The 22,163-nt window shown below is 51.9% G+C and overlaps 1 protein-coding gene and 1 non-coding gene across 2 annotated transcripts in view; one reads left to right on the forward strand and one right to left on the reverse strand.

Annotated features, from left to right (window-relative positions):
- Window positions 1-22,163, forward strand: part of LOC127041591 (uncharacterized) — a 592,831-nt gene that overhangs the window by 283,006 nt on the left and 287,662 nt on the right. The gene's annotated exons all lie outside the window — the stretch shown is intronic.
- TRNAS-CGA (transfer RNA serine (anticodon CGA)) lies at window positions 329-410 on the reverse strand. The gene has a single exon. It is a non-coding gene; the product is annotated as a tRNA-Ser (tRNA).

Raw genomic sequence — 22,163 nt, forward strand, 5'->3', positions numbered from 1 at the left:
AAGCTTGTTGGCCAGGCCTGCTAGGTGGGAGGTGCAGGGGCAGAGGTGGCTGCTGGGCACCTTTTTTTTTTCTGCAGCCCTGTAGCACCCATGGAGTCGCTGACTTGGCTCCTTTCGCACACTAGAGAGAGGAGCAGAACCAGGGCTATGGCTGATCTATGGGGCACAAGGTGAGTGCCAGAGGCGTCAGGTGCTGAGAAGTGGTGTCCCAGGCATCTTTATGAAAGGAGCAGAACAGGATTTACTTGGGGTGGGGAAAGAATTGAGAGTGTCTCGGGGGTTGTGGAAAGGTATTGCCCGAGTTAGAGACTGGCTAAAACACAGGCCTCGCTGTGAGCAGGATTTGAACCTGCGCAGAGGAACCCTATTGGATTTCGACTCCAACGCCTTAACCACTCGGCCATCACAGCTGTGAGCACAAAACTACCCCACTGCCAGAGAAACTGGTAAAGAATCACAATGCCCAGGCATGAAGTCATCTGAACTACAGAATTCCCACCGCAAACCTGGCTCCCAAAGCACGGGGGGGATTTGGGGTTTGTTCTCTTTGCTTAGCCATGTGCAGTCGCACAGAGAGCGCGTTTAAAAGTCTCCCCTCCCACAGAGCGGGAATGGGAAATGATTCTCAACTTGAAGCTTGATGTGAATGAGGATGTCTGGGCCACAGGGCCAGGGACTGACCTTTGCTATAGAAACCAGTGTCACACACAACCAGGCTAAGGAAAATGTTTCCTGGAGTCAGTAACTGGATTAGCAGCAGTATTGTGCAGAGAAATGTCTCACAAGAGGAGTCAGTGCACTGGTGGTTCAGTAGCAGAAGTCACAGATACAGCAGGGGAGGTCTGTGGATCGCGAGTGAGGGACACTGGCAGAGCAGTGAGAGGGGAGCCCAGGGCTGGGATGACAGGGGCTGTGGGTCAGGACAGGCAGTTCTGTGCAGAGTGTTCAGAGGTGCCCTGTATCTGCCCTTTCTCTGCACCGTCCCTGCTCCCAGAATGCACCAGGCCCTGGACTGAACTCTTCCCCTGCAGGCTGAGCTGGTTTTGTTTGCTGTGATCCTGTTGGATGGGCAGGGGAGGAAGTGACAGTCCCAGCCCAAAGCCAACGCCCCCCTGTCACCCAGCACCCTTGGCCCCAGATCCACCCAGCCTAGTAGAGAACTCAGCAGGGCAGGTCAGCCAGGAGTTGTGCCCTGCCAGGCGCTCAGGGGCATCTACCCTGCAGCTGGGGGATCTCCCCAGCGTGGTCCATAGGAGCTCACGCATTAACGGGGTAGCGGCAGCAGCCGCATGGTGGGTTGGGCTGGTGACTCGGGTCCATCTCCTGGGGCCGGCTGGGTTCATGCTCAAGCGACTGGCCCAGTCACTGGCCGAGCCCCGCAGCCATGCTGCTGCTGTTAGCGCACTAGCCTTGGTTGGAAGCTGCTGGCTGGCTGGACCCTGAGGATGGATCCGGCACTAGGGGAAACCCTCCGGCGTGGAGATTTGTTGCCGAGATTCCTGGGAGCTGCCCATCCCCATGGCTTGTGTGCCTGCCCCCTGGGGCCCAGCAATGGCTCTGGAGGGTGGCTTGCATCACCTGGGGGGATGTGATCCAGGCAGTGGGCAGCCGGGGGGTCTGACTTACTGATAAAATTGGTCTCTTCACTCCATGGTGCTCGACGGCCTGGGTCAATACCGACACCTCCCAGGAACAGGCCGTGGTTGGGTGAGCTTAGAATTTCCCTCCAAAGCGATTTTAGGGTCTGATCCTGCAAGTCCCCTATGTACCCAGTACAGGATGGCTCCAGGCACCTCACCTGATCCAGTGCTGGCGTGTACAGCAGAGAATTGGAAGCGGCAAATCGGGGGGTCCTATAAAGAGACTAGAAATACAAGAAATTACTTTTGAAGGGAGAAAAGAAAAAGACGACATTCCCGAGCTGTTTTATAGGGTGAACTGCCCCTTGCAGGCTGCGAAGGGAAATCTCCGGGGTTGTGTTCACCTGTTCCCAGGGCTGTGTCCTCAAGACAGATTTGTGGGAGAAAGGAAATCACCACCGAGAGAAGAGTTGGGCTCAGTGTGGATTTTTGTGCTTTGGCAGGAAATTTAGGACCTGGGACTGGAGCCTTAAAGAGGGAGCGGGTGAAGGCTCCCCTCTGCTTTCAGGCTGAAGGAATCCTGGGTTTGGTCAGTCCATCCCGGGGGGTCACATCGCTCCCAGGCAAAGAGAGGAGGAGAACTTCCCCCACAATGACACATGCAGATCCTGGAGAAGAAGAAAGAGAAAAGAGACCAGCAGCAGGTGAAGGTGACTGAGGAGGGGATTCCCTTGTGCATGTTACGGAGCGCTTGGGAAGCTGTGGCCGTTCAAACACACTGAGCTTTACTAACAAGCAAGGCCAGACTGCTGTGACTCGGAGAAGGGTTTAGGTGTCATAATGAACAAACAACTGAGCATGAAATGCCCGTGCGATGCTGTGGTCGTCCTTGGATGTACAGACAGGAGAACAGTGACTAGATATCGGGCACTAGTGTTATCTCTGTACAACATTGGTCAGACCAACACTGGACTCTTGCACACAGTCGTCTTGGCCACATTTTAAGATGAAGAACGAAAAATTGGATGGGGGGCAGAGAAGAGAAAAAAAAATGCTGAAAAATTGCCTTCCAGTGCAAGACAAGAGCTCAGTCTGCTCAGTTTATCACAGAGAAGACCAAGAGGTCACTTGATGACAATGTGTAAATCCCCTCCCAAAGAGAAAATCCTGGGTACTGAAGGGTTCTTTAACCCAGCAGCAAAAGGCAGAACAAGAACCAGTGGCTGGAAGTTAATGGCAGAGAAAGTAAAATGAGAAATAAGGGACACATTTGCAATCTGGTGATTAAACATTGGAACAAAGTACCCAGGGCTATGATGGATTCTCCACCCCACATGGGGGCGGCAAGAGGGGACGGGAGGGCTGAAGAAAGTGCTCTCGGGTGAGATAGAACACCATTTGTCTCCGGTGCTTGGCTGGTGGCCTTGCTCTCATGCTCAGGGTCTCCCTGATCTCCATTGCTGGGGTCAGGAAGGAATTTCCCCCAGCTCACACTGGCAGGGATGTTGGAGTTTTTGTCATCCTCTGTGGCATGGGGCACAAGTCACTTGCCCAGATCAGCTGGGTACATCTCACCAAATCAATTCCAGTGCAGGGTCCTCCAGTATTGGTACCCCTCTGCTTCTCCTATGCTCCGTCTGTGGCACACAACGGGATATTTTCCTAAGGGTTGGAATATTTTGGTTTAATCCCAGTGGTTGGGCTCAGTGCAGGGGTGACTTTGTGGCCTGTCACGTGCATGGAAGTTAGACAGGATTATTTAGTTGTCTTGACTGGCCTTAAAATCTAGACATGGATGTTCTGGCTACAATGTTGCAGTGTCTGACCCGTGGTCTCCTCAGCTCCCAAGGGCCTCGTTCCAATGGAATCCCAGGCCAGGATTCAGAGACTGGCAGCTGCAGCACAAGGCAATGGGGGCTCGTGGGAGTCACTTTGGAGCTGTCACTAGCCACAGAAAACAGAACTTCTCCCAATATCCCGACTGCTGCCCATCAGGGCATCTGGCCGTAGAGGAGCCGGGTCAGCGCCCCCTGTGGAAGGAATCGGGGGGATGGAAACCCCCAGGATGGGGAGTTGTGTGTTTCAGCTGTGTTAGTATCGCTCAAACACATGCACTGTACCCACATGCAGAGCCAGTTCATGCTGTAAAACCTCCAGACCCACGAGGGACGTGTTAATCTCAGCACAAGTTCTGCTTTAACCCATTAGAAATAACCCTGTAATTATTGTGGCGTCTCAGTGCCAGAGGAAGCCAAACCCCTGAGCTGTCAGTAGAGGGCCAGGTGTAGCATCACTGGACACTGTCAGTGCTTCGGCAGCGAGGCCTTGTACGTGCTGGCCCTGGTGGCTCAGACACATGGCTATGGAAAGGGGAAGGTTACACACATCCCCAGCCGGAGCCCTCACCCCTTTTTGCACCCCAACCCCCTGCCCAGCCTGGAGCTGCTTCCCATACCCTGAAACCCTCATTTCTGCCCTTCACCCCCCTTTAGAGCCCTCACCCTCACCCCCTCCCACACCCCACCCCCGTCCCAGCCCAGAGCCCCTTCCCGTACCCTGAACCCCTCATTTCTGCCCTTCATCCCGTTAGAGCCCTCACCCCCTCCCGCATCTTTACCCCCCTGCACCAGCACAGAGCCCCTTCCCATACCTTGAACCCCTCATTCCTGGCCTTCACCCCCCTTTACAGCCCTGACACCCTCCTGCATCCCTACCCCCCTGCCCCAGCCCGGAGCTCCTTCCCATGCCCTGAACCCCTCACTCCTGGCCTTCACCCCCCTTCAGAGCTGTTGTGTCACTCTACTGGCTCTTTACCTCCAGCACCCACACTTGCCTTGCGAGCTGTAGCGCTGGCAGGCAGATGCGCAGGCTGCTAGGCAGCAGCCTTGGTAACAGCACACATGTGTCTCTGTGGCGCAATGGGTCTTTGTGTTTTGCTGTTAATCGAAAGGATGGTGGTTTGAGCCGCCCCCCCCCAACCCAGGATGGCAGTAACCCCTTGATCCTCAAGACCTGCTGGGAGCCTCAAAGGCCACTTTAAACCCATCTCTCTTGGCGTCAGTGGTTTCAGCTCAGGCCCGAAGACTGTGCTGGATGCAACTCAGAAATCCATCTCGCAGCACCCATGCCAGAGGCTCAGGCTTAATTCTCAAGGCCGAACGCAAAACCTTCAGCCAGGCATGTTTTGCTGCATTCTTGCCTCCACCCAAGTGGCAAGGGAGAAATGTAGGAGACACGCCGGCTAGAAGATGCCTCTCTCCCAATTCTCTGTAGGTTGTGACATTATTAATATCAGCTGGGACCATATAGATCATTGCTGCCACCACTGTTATATATTTGCAACAAATATTGTGCAAAAGTTGTCGTGTGAGGTGTCTATGAAAAGGTTATGATTTGCTGGTTATAATTATACTAGCTGTATGTGTGTACCATTTTTGTATTTGAAATTATGAATATGGGCTATGTACTTGTATCTCAAATGTATTTGATTTCAAGTAGCCTCAGTGATGCATTTGGTCAGCTTCTTGAGAAAGGACTATTCTCAGTAAGTGCCCAATCAAGAAACGCTTCACTGACAATGGACTTTGGAAAATGCCAATCCACAACTGAGCTTTCCTGGGAACATTCAAACTAACATGTAAACAATGTCGTAGGCCTGCAAATTGAATCATGCATGGACATGTGACCTGCCCATGTGACTCCAGACTCCATCTTGCTGCTGTCATTTTCCTAGGTCAGCCGTAGGACCAATCCTATTCAACTTATTCATAATTGATTTGGAGAAAGGGGTAAAGAGTGAGGTGGCAAAGTTCACAGACGATACTAAACTGCTCAAGTTAGTTAAGACCAAAGCAGACTGCGAAGAACTTCAAAAAGATCTCACAAAACTAAGTGATTGGGCAACAAAATGGCAAATGAAATTTAAGGTGGATAAATGTCACGTTGGGAAAACATAACCCCAACTATACATACAATATGATGGGGGCTAATTTCGCTACAACTAATCAGGAAAGAGATCTTGGAGTCATCATGGATAGTTCTCTGACGATGTAGCAATGAATTGACACATATGACTCCAAGATGAGATCATTAATACACTAACCTGAGGAGAAGGACACCCCAACATTAGTAGGGAGAGGAATTACAAAAAGGGAAGAGGGGAGAGACCTCTACTGAACATGCATTACAGCTAGCGATGGCAGCAGAACAGATTATCGGCTACACAACCCAAGAACGGGATCTGCATGTTCCTGTAGACAGATCAATAAAAAGCTCCACTCAATTCACAGCTGCCAGCAAAAAAGATAACATCATGTTAGGAAACATAACGAATGGGCTGGAGAATAACACCGAACATTTGTATACAAACCAAGGGGGAAGCCTCCAGTACTCTGGGACCACTCTGCCTACTACTGCGCTGCATACAGGATAGTTTATATCTAGCTTTGAGAACTGGGGAAGAAATGGGTCTAAAAAGAAACATTTGCTAATGAGAGAAAACCACCCGAATATGAAGATATTTTATATTAAGTGAGAGTAATTGGACAGTGGAAGTTCAATAAACAGTAATAATCCCCCCCCACACACACACACACCCACCATTCACATGGCAGCAGGGAGCCCTTTGGGGAGGTGCTTTAAGAGGGTATGTGAGGGGAGTGTGGAGCAGGAAAACTTCCTGGCAGTGGGGAGGAGGCAGAAGCAGGGGTAGGCAGGTGACTGGCAGTTGGGGGTAGCAGTAGCCAGGACTGTGTAACCTTGTCCTGGACCGTCTCCACTGCAGACTTTTTCCTCCTGTCCCCTTCCTTGTCAGCAGAGAAAGGCCACCCCAGCCCACCTCAAAGGCAGGTGTGTCTCAGGGCTCTGCAAACTGCACCCATTAAGCCCCTTCTCCTTTGGGGAATGATTCAGGACAATTTCCCAAAGAAAGGAAGAAAATTTGCTGCAGGTCAAAGGGGTGTGAAAATATCCCAAATCTGAGATTGTTAAATTAACATTGGAGAATTAAAGAGAAAATGGGGCAAAATCTGAAAAGGAGACTAGAGAAAGTGTCAATAATTGCTCCACCAGCACCGACCCCTCATGGAGCCCTTGCTGCTTTTACAGCTGAGAGGAGACGTCCTCTCTCTGACGCCTGGGCATGGTGGAACTGGTGACCCAGTGAAGCTGACTTGAGGCTGATGCAAGGTAAGCAAAGCTGAACCAGCTGCCCAGGGTACGGGGTTGGAAGTCAGAATGGGGGGTGGGCCTGGGTTCCCCTACATCAGTGGTTCTCAACCAGGGGTACATGTACCCCTGGGGTATGCAGAGAACTTCCATCAACACATCTAGTTAATTGCCTCATTTTACCACAGGCTACAGAAAAAGCCCCAGCAAAGTCTGTACGAACTGACATCCCCGCACAGAGAGTGACTTGTACACATGGCTCTGTGCCCCAGGCACTGACAGGGGAGCGCAGGGCTCACACCCCTGGGGTGTGTGGATAATTCTCAGGTACAAGGAGACGGTTGCCAGCCATGCGCAGTCCCCGGGCGTGGGGACAGGCAGCTGTTTCCAGATCGGACACTCGGGGCCCACAAGTGACCTGCTGCCCGACACCAGCTCCTGGACTTGCCTCTTGGGCAGGAGACCCCCCCCAGCCCCTCCCCCACTCTACCCCCTAGTCTCCACTCCACTCCACTCCACTCCCCTCCCCGAGCTGGGGGAGAACCCAGGAGTCCTGGCTCCCAGCCCTGCCCACCCCCGTGTTTCCATAGGGCTCCACCCAACGCCCCCCCCCGAGCGGGGCAGCCCCGCGGGCACATCGGGGCGGCACAGACGAGCCCAGGGGAGAAGCAGGCGCCCGGCAGCCCCCACCACACTGGGGGGCGCCGCGCTCCGGGGGGGCGGGGCCAGGCCGAGACCCCGGGACACGAGAGTTCGTGTCAGGAGTCGGAGCTTGGGGAGGGCGGGGCCGGGGATCTCTGGGGGAGGGGCGGGAGGTGTCCAATTGACCCAGGGACCCGCCCTCTCCTACACTCGAGGGGACGGAAGCGCCCCGGGGCAGGCTGGGAGTTGTAGTTCCTGGCTCGTCTCAGAGCGGAAGTGACGACTGGTTGCTCAGGCAATGCCCTCCCGGTGCACACTGGGAAGCGTAGTTCCCAGCTCCTTGATTGGCAGAGAGAGCGCGGGACAGAGACTCGGCGCGTGGGCTGAGGTCCTGGTTCCCTCCCCCCGAGGCTTTGCTGCCCCCACCCCCTCCCCATGGGGAGCCGGGGGTTGCACCAGTGGGACACAGGCTCGGGGGCAGCCCGCCCAAGCGGCAAGAGAGAAGCGGACGAGACACGCTGGCTCAAAGACGCCTCCCTCCCACTTCCCTGTAGGCTGTGCAAAGCTCTTGGCCTGCCTCTTGCCTCGTCAGGAAAGAGCAGCCATGCTGCCCAAGCCTGAGTCACGTGTGCAGCCAGGCCCACCACAGCTGACGGCGTGCAGAGCTATGTGAGTCAATGGCAGGTCGAGTCGGTAGCCTCGGCTCTTTCCCCTGACAGCCACACAGCACTGTCTAGCGCCCCGAGAGCCTCCCTCGTGTTCTCCCGCAGCCCGCCGGGGTGGGTGGGAAAAGGGGACCAGGAAGCACTGCAGCCTCATTCTGGGACAGGAGGCCCTTGCCACACCCAGACCTCCCTCTTGCCTTCAGCCCAGGCAGCCAGAGGTGCCAGGGTACTCCCTGGCAGGCCGCCACCTCAGCCACCTCTTGCTGCTCTTCTGGTCACCGCCTCGCTGCAAGGCCCAGAGGGAAAAGAAACAAGCGCACACGTAGCAGAGGATGGCTTCGATCCATTGACCTCTGGGTCATGGGCCCAGCACACTTCCACTGCACCACTCTGCTGGCTCTTCACAACCTTGCCAGCCAGCCACTGCTATCTGGATTAGTGCCTTACAAGCTCGCGCGCTGGCAGGCAGATGCGCAGGCTGCTAGGCAGCTGCCCTGGTCACAGGATTTTACAGCTTCTACAGGGTAAAAGGGATCTAGTTGGGGTTTGGACCCCACTGGGAGCTGGGTAGCTGAGTGCCGGAGACGGGAGCACTTCTTAACTGTTCTTAGTTAAGCCTTCAGCTTGTGGGGGACGAGGTTCAGCCTTGGATCCGTGTCTGCAGCAGGCAAGCGCCTCTGGCTCAATCGGCCCCCCTCACTGTCTTAGCAGACTAAAACCCGGAGCAAACGCACAAGCCTTGCAAAGGAGCAGGATCCGGGTGTGATGCAGTAGGGGCTGTCTGTGTGGGGAGTGGGAGAGCAGGGGAGGACTTTAGGGGATGGACGATGCCAGGGCCTGTAACCTGAGCTAGGTAAGGGAGGGGAAAGGTCAAACACCTTTGCCCGGGAAGGGGAACAAAGGAAGGGAGTGGCAGGAGTGAAGCAGTTTGAGTTTGGGCTTGGGGCTGTGTGGGCGGAATTCAGGGTATCCTAGCTAGGATCCAAGCACCCTGAAAGCCCAGAAGGACTCGGTGGAGGGGTCCTGACTGTGCCTGCAAGCTCTGCTGTAACCTGTGTTCCTGTTGTCCAATAAACCTTCTGTTTTACTGGCTGGCTGAGAGTCACTGTGGGTCCCAGGAAGAGGGGTGCAGGGCCGGACTCCCCCACACTCCGTGACACCGGGATCTCGAACAAAAGTCAACATTTTATTAAGATGATGTTGAAAGAAAAAAGAAGTGTACGGTACAGCGTTTAGGTGCAGAAGTTTCTGGTGATCAGGGAACAACGTACAGATTACCCAGGGGGTGCGAAGTTCGGTTTAAGATCGGGTGGCATAAGGAATACATAATGTGCAATAGCCCCGACTGGGGGTAAAAGGTTAACGTACAGACACTGAGTTAGGAGGGTATGTTGTCCATGTGAGGGCTACGTTCAGGTGTGGAGTATAACGAGCGGATACGACGATGAGGATGGATTGACCCGCGTTTGGTGAGTTTGAACATTCAGTGTTTTTGAATCTTTGCCACAATCTAGTTTAAGCAGGGTCGCTATGAACTCTACTGTGCCATCTGTTGGTGATCTGTTGTAAAGGCCTTTTGAGGCTGCTGTCATTTGCATGGTTCCACGCACTCTGGATTGCATGATGGGAGTGCTTGTCCAGAGGGTCATTTCAGCTTCTGTCGGATCCCCAGTCTCTTTATTATTGGGGCAGGAGTAATGCAGTGTATTTTGCTGTTCGTTCTGGATCAAGGAGAGAGTAACTGTATCTGGCATTTGAGGCCTGAAAGCTTCACCCTCGCCTCAAAAGTACTCATCATTAAGGGGTCTCGGTTCCAAAGACCCAAAGTTCGTGGAAGGTTGGAATTGATGTTTGTGTGGTTTTTGCTGGTTTCTGCTTATGCGTGTGGGTTTTCTTTTTGCTTTTCCTGGTGTGTAAAAACAGAAATGTTTTTGAATCTCTTTGAGTTGTTGTTAGTGCTGTAGTTGTTTGTTGTAAGCTTATGCTACTTGATCTCTTTCAGGGTATGTTTTGGTTTCTGAGAGGTAAAAGGCTGCTGTGTGTGTGGTGTTATGGAGTGAAGTAGCAAAGGTTGGTGTTGCATGTGACAGAAAAATTGCTTTCCCCCCCCCTCACTGCCAACCCCAGCTCTGGTCCCAGAGTCCAGAATGTGCATAAACCTGCCTGCTGACCTGTGACTAAGAATTTGGTTGCAGAGGTAGTCCGTGTGTCACAAAAGTTGTGTCCCACAGCTAATCTCCCAGTGTGCAATCTGCAAAATTTCCTTGCTGTTTCAGCTGTAAGGAGCATTTTACCCATCTATGGAGTTGTTTACAACTTTTAGTGTGGAAATGAGATGCCAGCCCAGCAGTTTATGTGTATCTAAAAACTGCATTTAGTCATTAATAACTTTTTATCTGTGGTATAGGTGCAAATATGTATTAGAACTATAAAAGCTTTATTTTTAAACTAGAGAAACACATAGGACCTAAAATTTTTATTTAGAGATTTTACAAAAAATCTGTATTACTTAAATAATATTTTTACTTCAAGGTCCCAAAAACACAAACAAGGTTTTCATCTTGAGACTAGAAAACCAAAAATATCAAGACACTTGATCACAGCCCTGAAAAAACCAAAAGACTACTGACACTTGATCTTATTATTTCACTCTGCTTTGGAACCCATGTCCCTTGCCTAACGAGATTTATGTAGGTTCGGGTGAGTTCCGAAATCATGAACTGCTAAGTACTGTTCTACTGTCCTTGATTTATATCACCGGAATAACTGCACTTTATTACCTCTGCCCTAATAAGAAAGAGATTGGGGATCCCACAGCAGCCAAATTGACCCTTTGTACAAGCACCCCCATCATGCAATGCGGGGTGGGTGTGACCATGCACATCAGCAACAAAAGGCCTTTACAACAGATCACCAACAGATGTCAGGGTACAGTTTATTCTCACCCTGCTTACGTCCTCCCAGTATCCAAGAACTGGTGGTCCTGATAAATCACATTCCCTATTATACCAACTCATTGGTATTGAATGCGAAGTTATGGCTAGCAAAAGTAGCCACCCACCTCTGCCTTGTAGCATCCAGCTTAGCCCTTGTTAACACATAAGTCAGTGGATTGTTCTCTGTCCACACCTGAAACTGAGCACCACACAAGTGTAACCCTTCTGCCCCTCTGAGTTGGCAGCAACAAGGGCCGGGTTCAGTATCCAGGGGTTCCGTTTCAGTAACACAATGCATAACCGGCTCGAGCCCCCACCCAGTGACCTGGGACACTCACATACCACACCCCCCTGGGCACCTCTAGGAGGCAATACTTCCCCTCTCGCAAGCACGGAGTCTGAGTGTAGCAAAATCTTTTTAATAAAGGAAGGAATTAATGCGGCATCCCATTGGAGAAACACCACAAACAGGGTTATAACACAAACCATAAACAAAAACCCACCTCCAAGTACGTTTGGCACTGTCCTTTTTCCCCTTAGGGTTTTAAGTCCAATCACCCCAAAGTCCAACAACCCAAAAGTCTCTGGTCAATGCCACCCCAGAGTTCGAGAGTTTATCTGTAGAGGTCCCTCCCCCCAGCCTGGATAGAAAGGGGCACCTTACGTGGTCCGGGGCCAACTGCCCTGCCTCTCCGTGGGTTCTGCTTCCGCCTTCTCCACAAACTGCTCCGCTTTACCAGCCGCTCCACGCTGCTCCTCCAGCCGTCCTCAGAAACTGTTCCGCTCCACCAGCTGCTCTGCTCCATGAGCTGCTCCAGTTCTCTCTGCAAACTGCTCGGCTCCGCTCGCTTTGTGGGCCACTCCACCCGTCCCACAGCTACTCGGCTCTGTCAGCCGCTCTGCTGCCACCAGCTGTCCTGTGATCAGCTCCAGCCGTCCCCACAAACTGCTCCACTCCACCAGCAGCTCTGTTCCACAGTATAGCTTTGGGCTCCCCACTAGTTAGCACCATACTCAGTGCTCTCAGCTTAGTGATTTTAGCTTTTCAGTGATTTTCAGCTCTTAGTAGGCGAGCCCCAGTGCTAGTGCACCATTAGCCCAAAGTGATTTCAGCTCAGTAACCTGTATTTAAATTCTTAAGGGAATAAAATAATCAACTCTGACATTCCACACTGGAGAGAAAACGGGGTGCAACTGGTGCTTCTGGCGCCACAAGGCAACTGCACCACCACCTACAAATACCTGTCCCCAACCTCCCTCAATTCACTGGGTTTTGGAACACATGTCCCATGTCTAGCCAGTACCACCCAACTGAGGGTGAGCAATTTGTCACCAAGCAGTCCCACAGCTTGGGAGTCTGGGATAGGGTAGGCGTGCCTATGCAAATACACTCTCTGACATTCTTTCCACCAGATGTCAGGGTAGAGCTTATCCTGACTCTGCTTACACAAGTAGTCTCGAAATTTCTCAGTGATGGCCCATTTCAAGACCAAGAACTACTGCAGGTGGATGGGATAGTGAGTTTCGCTATCAGACAGTCCTCAGCTGGCAAAGACTACAGATTTACATTTCCTTCCACTTCCTGGTACGGGACTGCTCCCAGACCTCCAAACTGGCATCAGCATGCAGGATAAACGGTTTCTTTGGGTTAACAAGGACTAGGACTTGCACATGAATTAGGCAAATAATTATTTCCCATAAAGCCCTTTCACTTCTCTCATCCCGCCATGTCCCAAATGGAGAAGAGAGGAGCCCCTCCTGTGTCCCAGGCCAGGAACACCAGATTGGAGGAGATCAGGGGAGAGGATGAGGTGTTCATGACTCAGTCCAGGTCTGCTAGTGCTGCAAAGGAGAAGATTTCCTTTTTCAGTCTAGGTCAACTTAAATTGTTGTTGCAGTGGGGGAGAGATGTTTCTCATCTGGTTCTTAGATGCTTTGGTGAGAGAGGACAGGGAGAGGTTTTTTCTTTCCTCTGCAGCTCGAATCACACACTTCTTTTCTGCTTTTTGCTCTAGCTTGATTTCTCTCTTGCATCTCAATTTTCTCTTTCCTGGCCTCGTTCCTGAGCATTCACAGCCCAATTCTCTATCCTAACCCTGAGTTCTCTACTGCACCCTGAATGTTTCATTCTAACCCCACCCCAGAGTCTGCACCGCCAGAGCCAGTGCCTTCATCCCTCTGCACTCCAACTCTCTGTCCCATGTAGCCTGATTTAGGGTGTACTAATAATATTAATTTGGATAATTTGATGAAAATTTAATTGATTAGCTTACATTTTATTTAATTTAATTGAGTTACAAAGTTACAGTTGCATTACTGCTATTCAAAAGATACATATGGTATTATATGCAACAAAGTTTTGGTTAATATACTCATAGCCTTCCTTGATAACCTGGTGGTAAGAGACACAGGACCAGCCTTGCAGTTCAGGTTTCTCAATTCTTAAGTGAAAGATGAAGTGCTTCGAAAAAGCTAGTGTTTCTTAGGGTTTACTTGTATATGTTAAACTTAAAATCAAAACCTAATAAAGACTAAAAACGTAGGGAAACCGAACTTAGCCTAGTTCCCTTGAAACTTAAAGTTTAAGAACAAGTACAGCCTGCTGATAGTACATAGAGAGAGAGTGGAGGAAGTAAGTCAGAATGATAGAGCAAAGTGCTCTAGCGAGGTGGGTTACCTCTTTTATAGGGCACAAGGGTCGGAAATCCTTCCTCCTATGCCCAAATTTCATTCCTCACCCACAAAACATTAGGGTACATTTACTTCATAGGCTAGTATGTTTGTGCTTGTTGATGACATGTACATATGCACATAAGTTACCTTGTAGTGTACCTCTTAAATCTGTGGGTACAACACTGAAAAAAACCCTATGCCATTCTCCATTGTGGATTGGTCTAGGTAAAGGTCTTGGACAGGCATGGGTACTTATCTATTTAAGTAACATGATAAAGGTCGATTTTCCTCTCTGAGTAAAAGGTCACAATACAGATATGCTAACTTTGCCTTAGCTTAACATACAGGAAATGACCTGTAGGTTCTCATAAGTCATGTGTCTCAGTCCCCTAATCATTTTTATTGCCCTCTGCTGGACTCTCTCCAGTTTGTCCATATCCCTTCTCATGTGGGTCCCAACCCCAAAAGTACTCACATTTCACCCCATTGGCCCCAAAATGCCAGCTTTTAATATGTAAATAGGGTGCTGCCATGGTCAAGTCACTCCCGAGCTCTCCAGTGGATCCTGCTGGCGGAGAACAAGGTGAAAATTAGCCAGGATGTCACTCAGTCAAATCCCTGTGCTCCCCGCAGGTGATATCGGAAAGCTCCAAGATGGCTCATTTCCCTTTCTCTCATCAGCTTCAGGCCCCAGGGTTACAAATGCACAAACCAGTTGGGATTCTCCCCTGGCCTCAGGGTGTGGGGCTGCTCTGAGGGGATGGACTTGCACACTTGGGATATTAGTGCAAAGATACAATTTCAATTTCTCTTAGAGATTTTAGAAGGCAATTTATATTTGGTAAAAATCTTATTTAGTGAAAGGAAAGCTGCAGTGACAGCCTGGTTACTGGGGTGCAAGACACTTTCCTTCTGGGAGAAACAAGAAGTTAGAATTAGAAATTTATATCGTTTGTTCCTGTGTTGGTATAGTTTAATTTTGCTTCTGTGTAGGTTTGTTTCAGGCTGTGACCATTTTGGTTTATTGGGTTGTTTTGGTTTTTTTAGTTGGACTGGAGCTTTTAATTGACATTTGCTGGATCGAATGGCTGTCTTGCAACACCAGTTTTGACATAGTTCTGCATATTTTATTACGATTTGACCAGTATTCAAGGATTCAATTCCTTTATAGGAGGTTTTAGTGGTCATGCTTATTTATTTGATGTTATTTTATCATCCTGCTGTAGCACACTTTTTTGATAAAATGTTGAAATTATTAATTTACAGCATTTGTTACTTTTTATTTTTACAAACCAAGTTTTTCTTAATGTTTGGGTTTTAAATTAAGCCTTGTTTTTGGTTTCCATTTAGATCTTGGTTATTTATGGGATCTTTAAGAGAACTTTGGATTCAGTACTAAAATTTGGACAGATTTAAAATATTTAAAATAAACTCTGTTTACTATTTTATTTTAATAAAGTTTGTATTGCTGTAAACCCTAGCCTGGGGGAGAGGAGATGAGCCTGGCCTTTAACTGAGAAGGAGCAGAGTCATGGCCCCCATGAAGGGTGGGGCCAGGTGATGGGGGGCACAGCCCCCCAATTTTTTTTGTCTAGCCCATCTCAGTCCGCCACTAAAGGAGAAGAGTTTGATGCCACCCCTGCTGGTCACTGGGTGTCACTGCTGCTCCATGGGAAACATGCTCCGTGCCTTATCCAGATTGGTGGGAAACACACTATGTGCCGTACCATGACTGGTCTGTGGGTGTCACTGCTCCTAGAAGGCAGACACATGCTGTGCATTATGCCACCTGACCAGTGGGTGTCACTGCTGCGCCAAGGAAAACACCTTCTGTGCATTACCTTGAATCACCACGAGGTGTCACTGCTGCTCTAAGGAAAACACCTTCTGTGCATTACTCTGACTGCCCACTGGGTGTCACTGCTGCGCTAAGGGAGACATAAGAACGGCCAGACTGGTTCAGAAGCAAAGTCCATCTAGCCCAGTATCCTCCTGTCTTCTGACAGTGGCCAGTGCCAGGTGCCCCAGAGGGAATGAACAGAGCAGGGACTCATCAAGTGATCCATCCCCTATTGCCCATTCCCAGCTTCTGGCAAACAGAGGCTACAGGCACCATCCCTGCCCACCCTGGCTAATAGCCCTTGATGGATCTACCCACCATAAACTTATCTAGTTCTTTTTTGAACCCTGTTATAGTCTTGGCCTTCACAACATCCTCTTGCAGGGAGTTCCACAGGTTAACTATGCAACTGCCCTGAGTTTACCCCCCCCTCCCCTGGCCAGGTTGTATATGGAAAAGAGGATGAGGATGAGGAGAGCCATGATGTGTCTGTCAGTGGCTGGTGCCTCAGTTTCCTCTAGGCAGCAGTGCTGCAGGCTCCTTTGGTCTGTGCCCATGCAACTGTGTCTGGGGAAGGGGGAGTAGAGGCTCATGCTTTCCAGACCCACGCCCCTCCCCCAGCAGCTTGGGAATCCAAGCCAAATTTAACCCTGGTAGCTGGTCTAGGATTAGTCTGGGCTGGGGTAGGGCTGGGGAGGAACTAGGAGGGAGACAGATGCACCTGCTTTGAGGGAAGATCCTCCCATTCCCTGCCAACCCCCTTCTCTCCTTCCAGCACAGCACCCCCTAGCATTTCTTTCTCTTTCATGGGAGTTGTCTGCTGCCTGCTTCTCCCTTAGCATCGTCTCTCCCCACCCTGGGGCACTGGCATTGCCCGTCCTGTGCAAACAGGCAGGCCCCAGTGTGCCCCATGACACCGCCCGGCAATTGTGGGGGCAGCTGTTGGATGGAGCTATATCAAAATATGAGAGTGGGCAAGGCTGGGGACCAGGACTCCTGGGTTCTCCCCTCAAATATGGGAAGGGAGTGGAGGTTAGAGGGTAGAGTAGGGGAGGGGCAGGGCTGGGATCCAGGGATACTGCTTTTTCTGGTTTTCTCCACCTCCTGCAGCTGCCTCGGTCCTTTCAGTGCATTTCTTGTTCCAAATTCATTTGCTGACTTGTGTAACTCACCCCAGAGGTGGCTGCATCTCAGTGTTGGGTGAGGCACCCTTGGCTGCATCACCTCCTAACCACATCTCTCTGCCCCTTCAGGGTACCCTGCAGCACTCGGCAAACATCCACAAGATCATGGGGCACTTTGAGCACTGGGCAGGCAGGGGCCAGGCGCCCAGCCCTCCCTCCAGAGAATGGGACGCAGCACCCCCTACTTTTTACAGTGATTAAAAAGGGGCCAAGTGGGGCAAATCAGAGGAGGGGTTGGCCAGGGTCTGAGCAGGGGGTGGAAATTGACTGGTCGGGGGGTCAAGCAGCTGGAGGCAGAGTTAGGAGAGGGACTGAAGGGCAAAGTCAGGGAGTGGGGGAAGAGCCGGAGTTAAGCCCAGAGGGAGGCGCTGCCAGAGGGTTAAACCCCAGCACAGGCAGGGGCCGAGGTGTAACAGTTATCCCGGTTGGGCTGAGACTCCAGTGTTTGCAAACATGGGTGGGGGGAGCAGAGGGCTTTTTTATTTCTCCTCCCACAGGCAGCACCTCTCAGCATGGGCTTCCCAGGGCTGGGCTCTTAAAGGCACAGGCATCCCACTGCCTAGACACTGCAGCTCCTCTCTGATGTAACCTACTGAGGTGCTGCAGTAGGAGACTCAATTCAGTGAAATTGGGCATTCCCTATACGCCCCCCAGCCAGGGGGCTGTGCACCCCCTTCCCCGAAATTCCCCAACACCCCCTCCCTTAGTGGTCAAGTAGTTACATGCAGCGCTGCCAATGTTGTCATTGCTTACAAATTTGAATGGAAATTGAAACATTAACAGACACTTTAAAAGCAGATGCAACGTATGAAAACTACTTGTACCTGAGAAAGTAAAATAGGTTTGGAAAGTCTGGACAAAGCCGGGTTTCCTCACCCAGCTGTTGTGTTTGCTGACAATGTCGGTGCATTGGCTTTGGCAATGTTGGCCAACCTTAGAATTTCAAATGATGATTTGTAAGCGAGGTGTGAATGAGCTCTCCCCTGGCAGCTACTGATGACCAGGGTTAGGGGGAGGCTTTGGGACCAGACTGTATTTACATGAACTCACCTACTCTGCCGAGGTATCCAGTGGACAGAGCTGGGCTGCCTCTGCTCTAGGTGCCCAGAGGAGGAGGGAAGGTGTGTGGGGCTCCAGCCTGGGACTCTTCCTCCCTCCTGCCAAGCCCTGACTATTAATTCCAGCCCTGGCACTCCTTTCTTCAAGCGCCATGTGGGCCAGAGGAAAAGTGTGATAGGAAGCACAAGGGCCAAGCTTGTGAACATCAGATGAAGCAGCAAGAAACTTAACCATCAGCATAGCAAATTCTCAAGCCCTAATCCATTGTGGCCAGCCCAGCCAAAGACCTGGCTTTAGGAGGTGTGAGTCACCCAGCAGGAGGGGAAAGATTTGTTGTTACACAGCTGGAGACAGGGAAGTTGAGCACTGTGAGCTCTGGAGCTTTACCACAAGGTCCTACTGAGATTTGAACTCAAATTACAAGACTCAGAGGCCTGAGTGCTGCCCATTACACCATGGAACCAGCTTAGGGTGTGGTCTCTGCACATTGGTGACCATCATGGGGCTGCTTGTGTAAAGGGGTTCTTGGACCTTTACTAAAACTTAGTGTGTGTGTGTGGGGGGGGGGGAGTTGGTTGGCTAGTTCCCAGCACCAATAGAAGGGAGAAGGATCAATGGGAAATCAGGACCCTGAGACTGACAGTCCCCAGGGACAATGGAGACTGGCCAAAGCTCCAAGTTAGCAGCATTGACAGGCCAGGCAGTGTAATGAGGGAGTCACCAGGCCAGGGAGTCCCATCCTCCCTGTGAGCTGGAACTGCCTGGGCCAGAGTGGGGCAGAGCTAAGGAGAGAGCACAAGTCTGAGAAGAGCCAGGGAGCAGAGCTGTACAGGTGTAGTGCCAGAAACTGCTGCATGTAGAAGGGGTGAACCAGGCACCCGGGCCCGGCCCCTCCCAGCAGGAGCGTGTCTGCCCCACGTGTGTTTCCACCCCCTGACCACATGGGTCCTGCTTGCTCTGCCCTGCCCCCAGCCCCAGTCTGCTGTCCTACAGGCTGCAGGGCTTGAGCAGCCTCCGTGCTGCGCTCCCAGCCATGGCCATGGCCCATGTGCAAACCTGGGAGGGAGGAGGAATGCTGTGTGCTTGGGGAAGAGGTGTGGCCAGGTTGAGGATTTGGGGAAGGATTTAATGGGGCAGTGAGGGGGAGGGGCTGGGGGCAGGGCCAGGGCCAGGATTTGGGGAGGGATCCAATGGGGGAAGGAGGGGGCGGAGTCGAGGTAAGTGGAGGCAAGTGTCCCTCTGGACTCTGCCTTTGTGCCAGAGCAGAGGGCAAAATTATTTGTTTGTCCAGTGTCCCAACCAAACATCGGTCGGGACGTGGGACAAACAAGCAAATATTGGGACAGTCCTGATAAAATTGGGACATCTGGTTACCCTACATCAGGCTTTAAGTTGAGAATCATTTCCCATTCCCGCTCTGTGAGAGGGGAGACTTTTAAACGCACTCTCTGTGCGACTGCACATGGCTAAGCAAAGAGAACAAACCCCAATCTCCCCTGTGCTTTGGGAGCCAGGTTTGCAGTGGGAATTCTGTAGTTCAGACGACTTCAAGCCTGGGCACTGGGATTCTTTACCAGTTTCTCTGGCATTGGGGGAGTTTTGTGCTCACAGCTGTGATGGCTGAGTGGTTAAGATGTGGGAGTTGAACTCCAATAGGGGTTTCCTGTGCAGGTTCCAATCTTGCTCACAGCGAGGCCTGTGTTTTACCCAGTATCTCACCCGGGCAATACCTCTGTACAACCCCCTGGGACACTCTCAATTCTCTCCCCACCCCAAGTAAATCCTGTTCTGCTCCTTTCATAGAGATCCCTGGAGCACCACCTCACACTGTCTCCCTGAGGTGTCAGGCAAACTCTCAGCACCTGAAGCCTCTGCCACTCACCTGGTGCCCCATAGATCAGCCATAGCCCTGGTTCTGCTCCTCTCTCTAGAGTGAGAAAGGAGCCAAGTCAGCGACTCCATGGGAGCTATGGGGCTGCAGAACCAACAGAGGAAAAATAGGTGCTCAGCACCCACTGACAGCCAGCTCCCCACTCCCCCCCCGCCCACTACAGGCCTTGCTGACAAGCTCCTCCTCTTCCCCTTCAGCACCTCCCACTTGCCAGTGATCAGCTGTTCAGTGGGGTGTAGGAGGCGCTGGGTGGGGAGGGGGAGGAGCAGGGAAGAGGTGGGGGTGGGAGAGGAATGTGGCAGGAAGATGCAGAATGGGAAGAGATGGGACAGGGGTGGGGGCTTGGGCAAAGGGGTGGCTTGGGGGCAGGGCCTAGGGACGAAAGGGGGGATTTGTCCCAGACCCCAGACCCCTCTAGGGCTGGCCCTGAAGGGAAACGCTGACTATCGCAGTGATAATACAACTGACCAGCATTGTGGGGGAGACTGAGGGAGATCCACACTCATCAGGTCTCTTCTCTCCCCCAAGGTGAGCCAGACACTGCTTTCTCCTGGCTCTCACTCTAGCAGCAGGACGCCAAGGAGCCATTTCCCCACAGGAAGTGCATTGAGTGCCCCTGTGGTGCTGGGGGGCCTGGCGCTGCTTCTTCCTGTGGGGCTGGCAGGGGGGCTGATGTCTGCACAGACTCTCAGCTGCCAGGCCGGAGAGGGCACTTGGGACCTTACCAGACTGGCTCAGTGAAGACGGGGGGTTGAGAGAGCAATACAGATGCTCTCCAGAGCATGGAGCAGCGTCCGCCCATGCAGCCAGGCAATGAGTATTTCCCACAGCCTGGAGCCGAGGGGGAGGCGGCAGCTGCTGTTCCAGTTCCTGGGGGACAGGTCCTGCCAGCCAACAGACACTTCTTACTCACCACAGCTAAGGGTGCTGGGTTCCTCCAGTGGGGGTGTGGAGCAGCCGTTCATTTTCCTGTCCTTTCTGTGTGCAACTTCTGACAAAAACATCCCAGACAGAGAAGAAACAGGCCAAAATGCTGTCTTGCAGCTATCAAAGTAACTCAGCTGGAAGAGCGCTAGAGTGAAGGTCCGCGGTTCAATCCTGGGTTTTGGCAGGCCCTGTTTGGGCAGAGATGGCTTGTTTTCTGGGAGCATAGCAATGTCTGTGCCCAAGGTGAGTTCCTGAGCTTGGGCCCTGCAGTAGGAAAACATAGAACAGACTTCTGCCCCTAGTTGGCCCACCTGCCCTTTAATGATGAGAGCTGTCTTTCCCAATATGGTAGGAAGAAAGTGAGGCAGGGCAGCCCTCAGGAATGGTGCCAGAGGGCTACTAGGCAGTGACAGGCAGGGATTGGGGATGGAAGCTCCTCTGTGCAGCTGAGCAATGGCAGTACCAGGGAAGGGGCATCTGTAAAAGCGACCCAACACACCTCTCCTCCTCTGGGCACCTAGAGCAGAGGTGGCTGGTGCTGATGGCTCTAAGGGAAGGCTTAAAAGCCCCAAAGGAACTGAGGTCAGGGCTAGAGGACGGCAGGGCCGTGCCTATGTGTGGCCTCCAGAGAGGCACAAAAACACCCAGTCAGGCTGCTCCCTGCCATGCCAAACACCCACTGAAGGTCACCAGCATGTGGGGCAGCTGCTGATGTTCTGTGGCCAACATCACAAGATGGTAGGAAAGCAGGGCCAGCCCCCAGGGTGGGGCCTCTGACTGGTCCCACTCACGGTGCTCACTTTTGCAGTGGGGCAGGAGATTTTACCCCAAGAGGCTTTTCCTGAGCTAGTGAGAAGCAGAGAAACACCCAGGCTCTGAAGACGCTATGTAGCAAGTTCCCTTCAGCACAGGGACAGGCGCACATGCTAGCCTGGGCACTCACCCATTTTCTTTGGCAAGTCAGGAAGGGCAAAGGCTAGACTGGAAGGACTTGGGGCTCATGTCCCAGCCTTTGTGACACCCAACCCCCAACTCCTTCCCAGGGCTCTAGCTGAAGCCAGAGCATTGGCCTGAGCAGCCAAGAAGAGGTTCCAGCCCTGAAGAGAGCAGGACTTTCAGCACAAAGGTAGAAGTGCAGAAACACAACCACCAAGGGACTCCAACCCTCAATCTTTTGATCCACACTCAGATACCTTATCCATTAGGCCACATGAGGGGTTCCTAGGATTTTGCCTAGCTCCTCGCTCTTGCGGTGAATGGTGAAAATGGCTTCAACTTGCTCAGTTAGTAGAGCATCAGGCTTTTAATCTGAAGGTCCAGGGTTCAAGCCATTGTCTGGGTGCTCAGCTTTTAAGTTGCCTTGTGTGCCAGGAGCCTAATGATTCCTGGTGCTGTCCACCAGCCACGTGCGGATTCCCAGAAGCCATGGCCATTTCCTAGAAAGGTTCCTTTCCTCAGGAATCAGGAGAGAGGCCACATCCACAGAAACAGGCCTAGAACAAGCAGTCTCTGGCTGGCAGGAAGTGCTGTGTGGCCAGGTGCTGAGAAAGCTCAGAGGGAGACCAGCAGAGACGAGGGGAAGAGAGACAGAGAAGCAATG

The sequence above is a fragment of the Gopherus flavomarginatus genome (assembly GCF_025201925.1).
Source record: "Gopherus flavomarginatus isolate rGopFla2 chromosome 13 unlocalized genomic scaffold, rGopFla2.mat.asm SUPER_13_unloc_3, whole genome shotgun sequence".
In the NCBI taxonomy this organism is placed as follows: domain Eukaryota; kingdom Metazoa; phylum Chordata; order Testudines; family Testudinidae; genus Gopherus; species Gopherus flavomarginatus.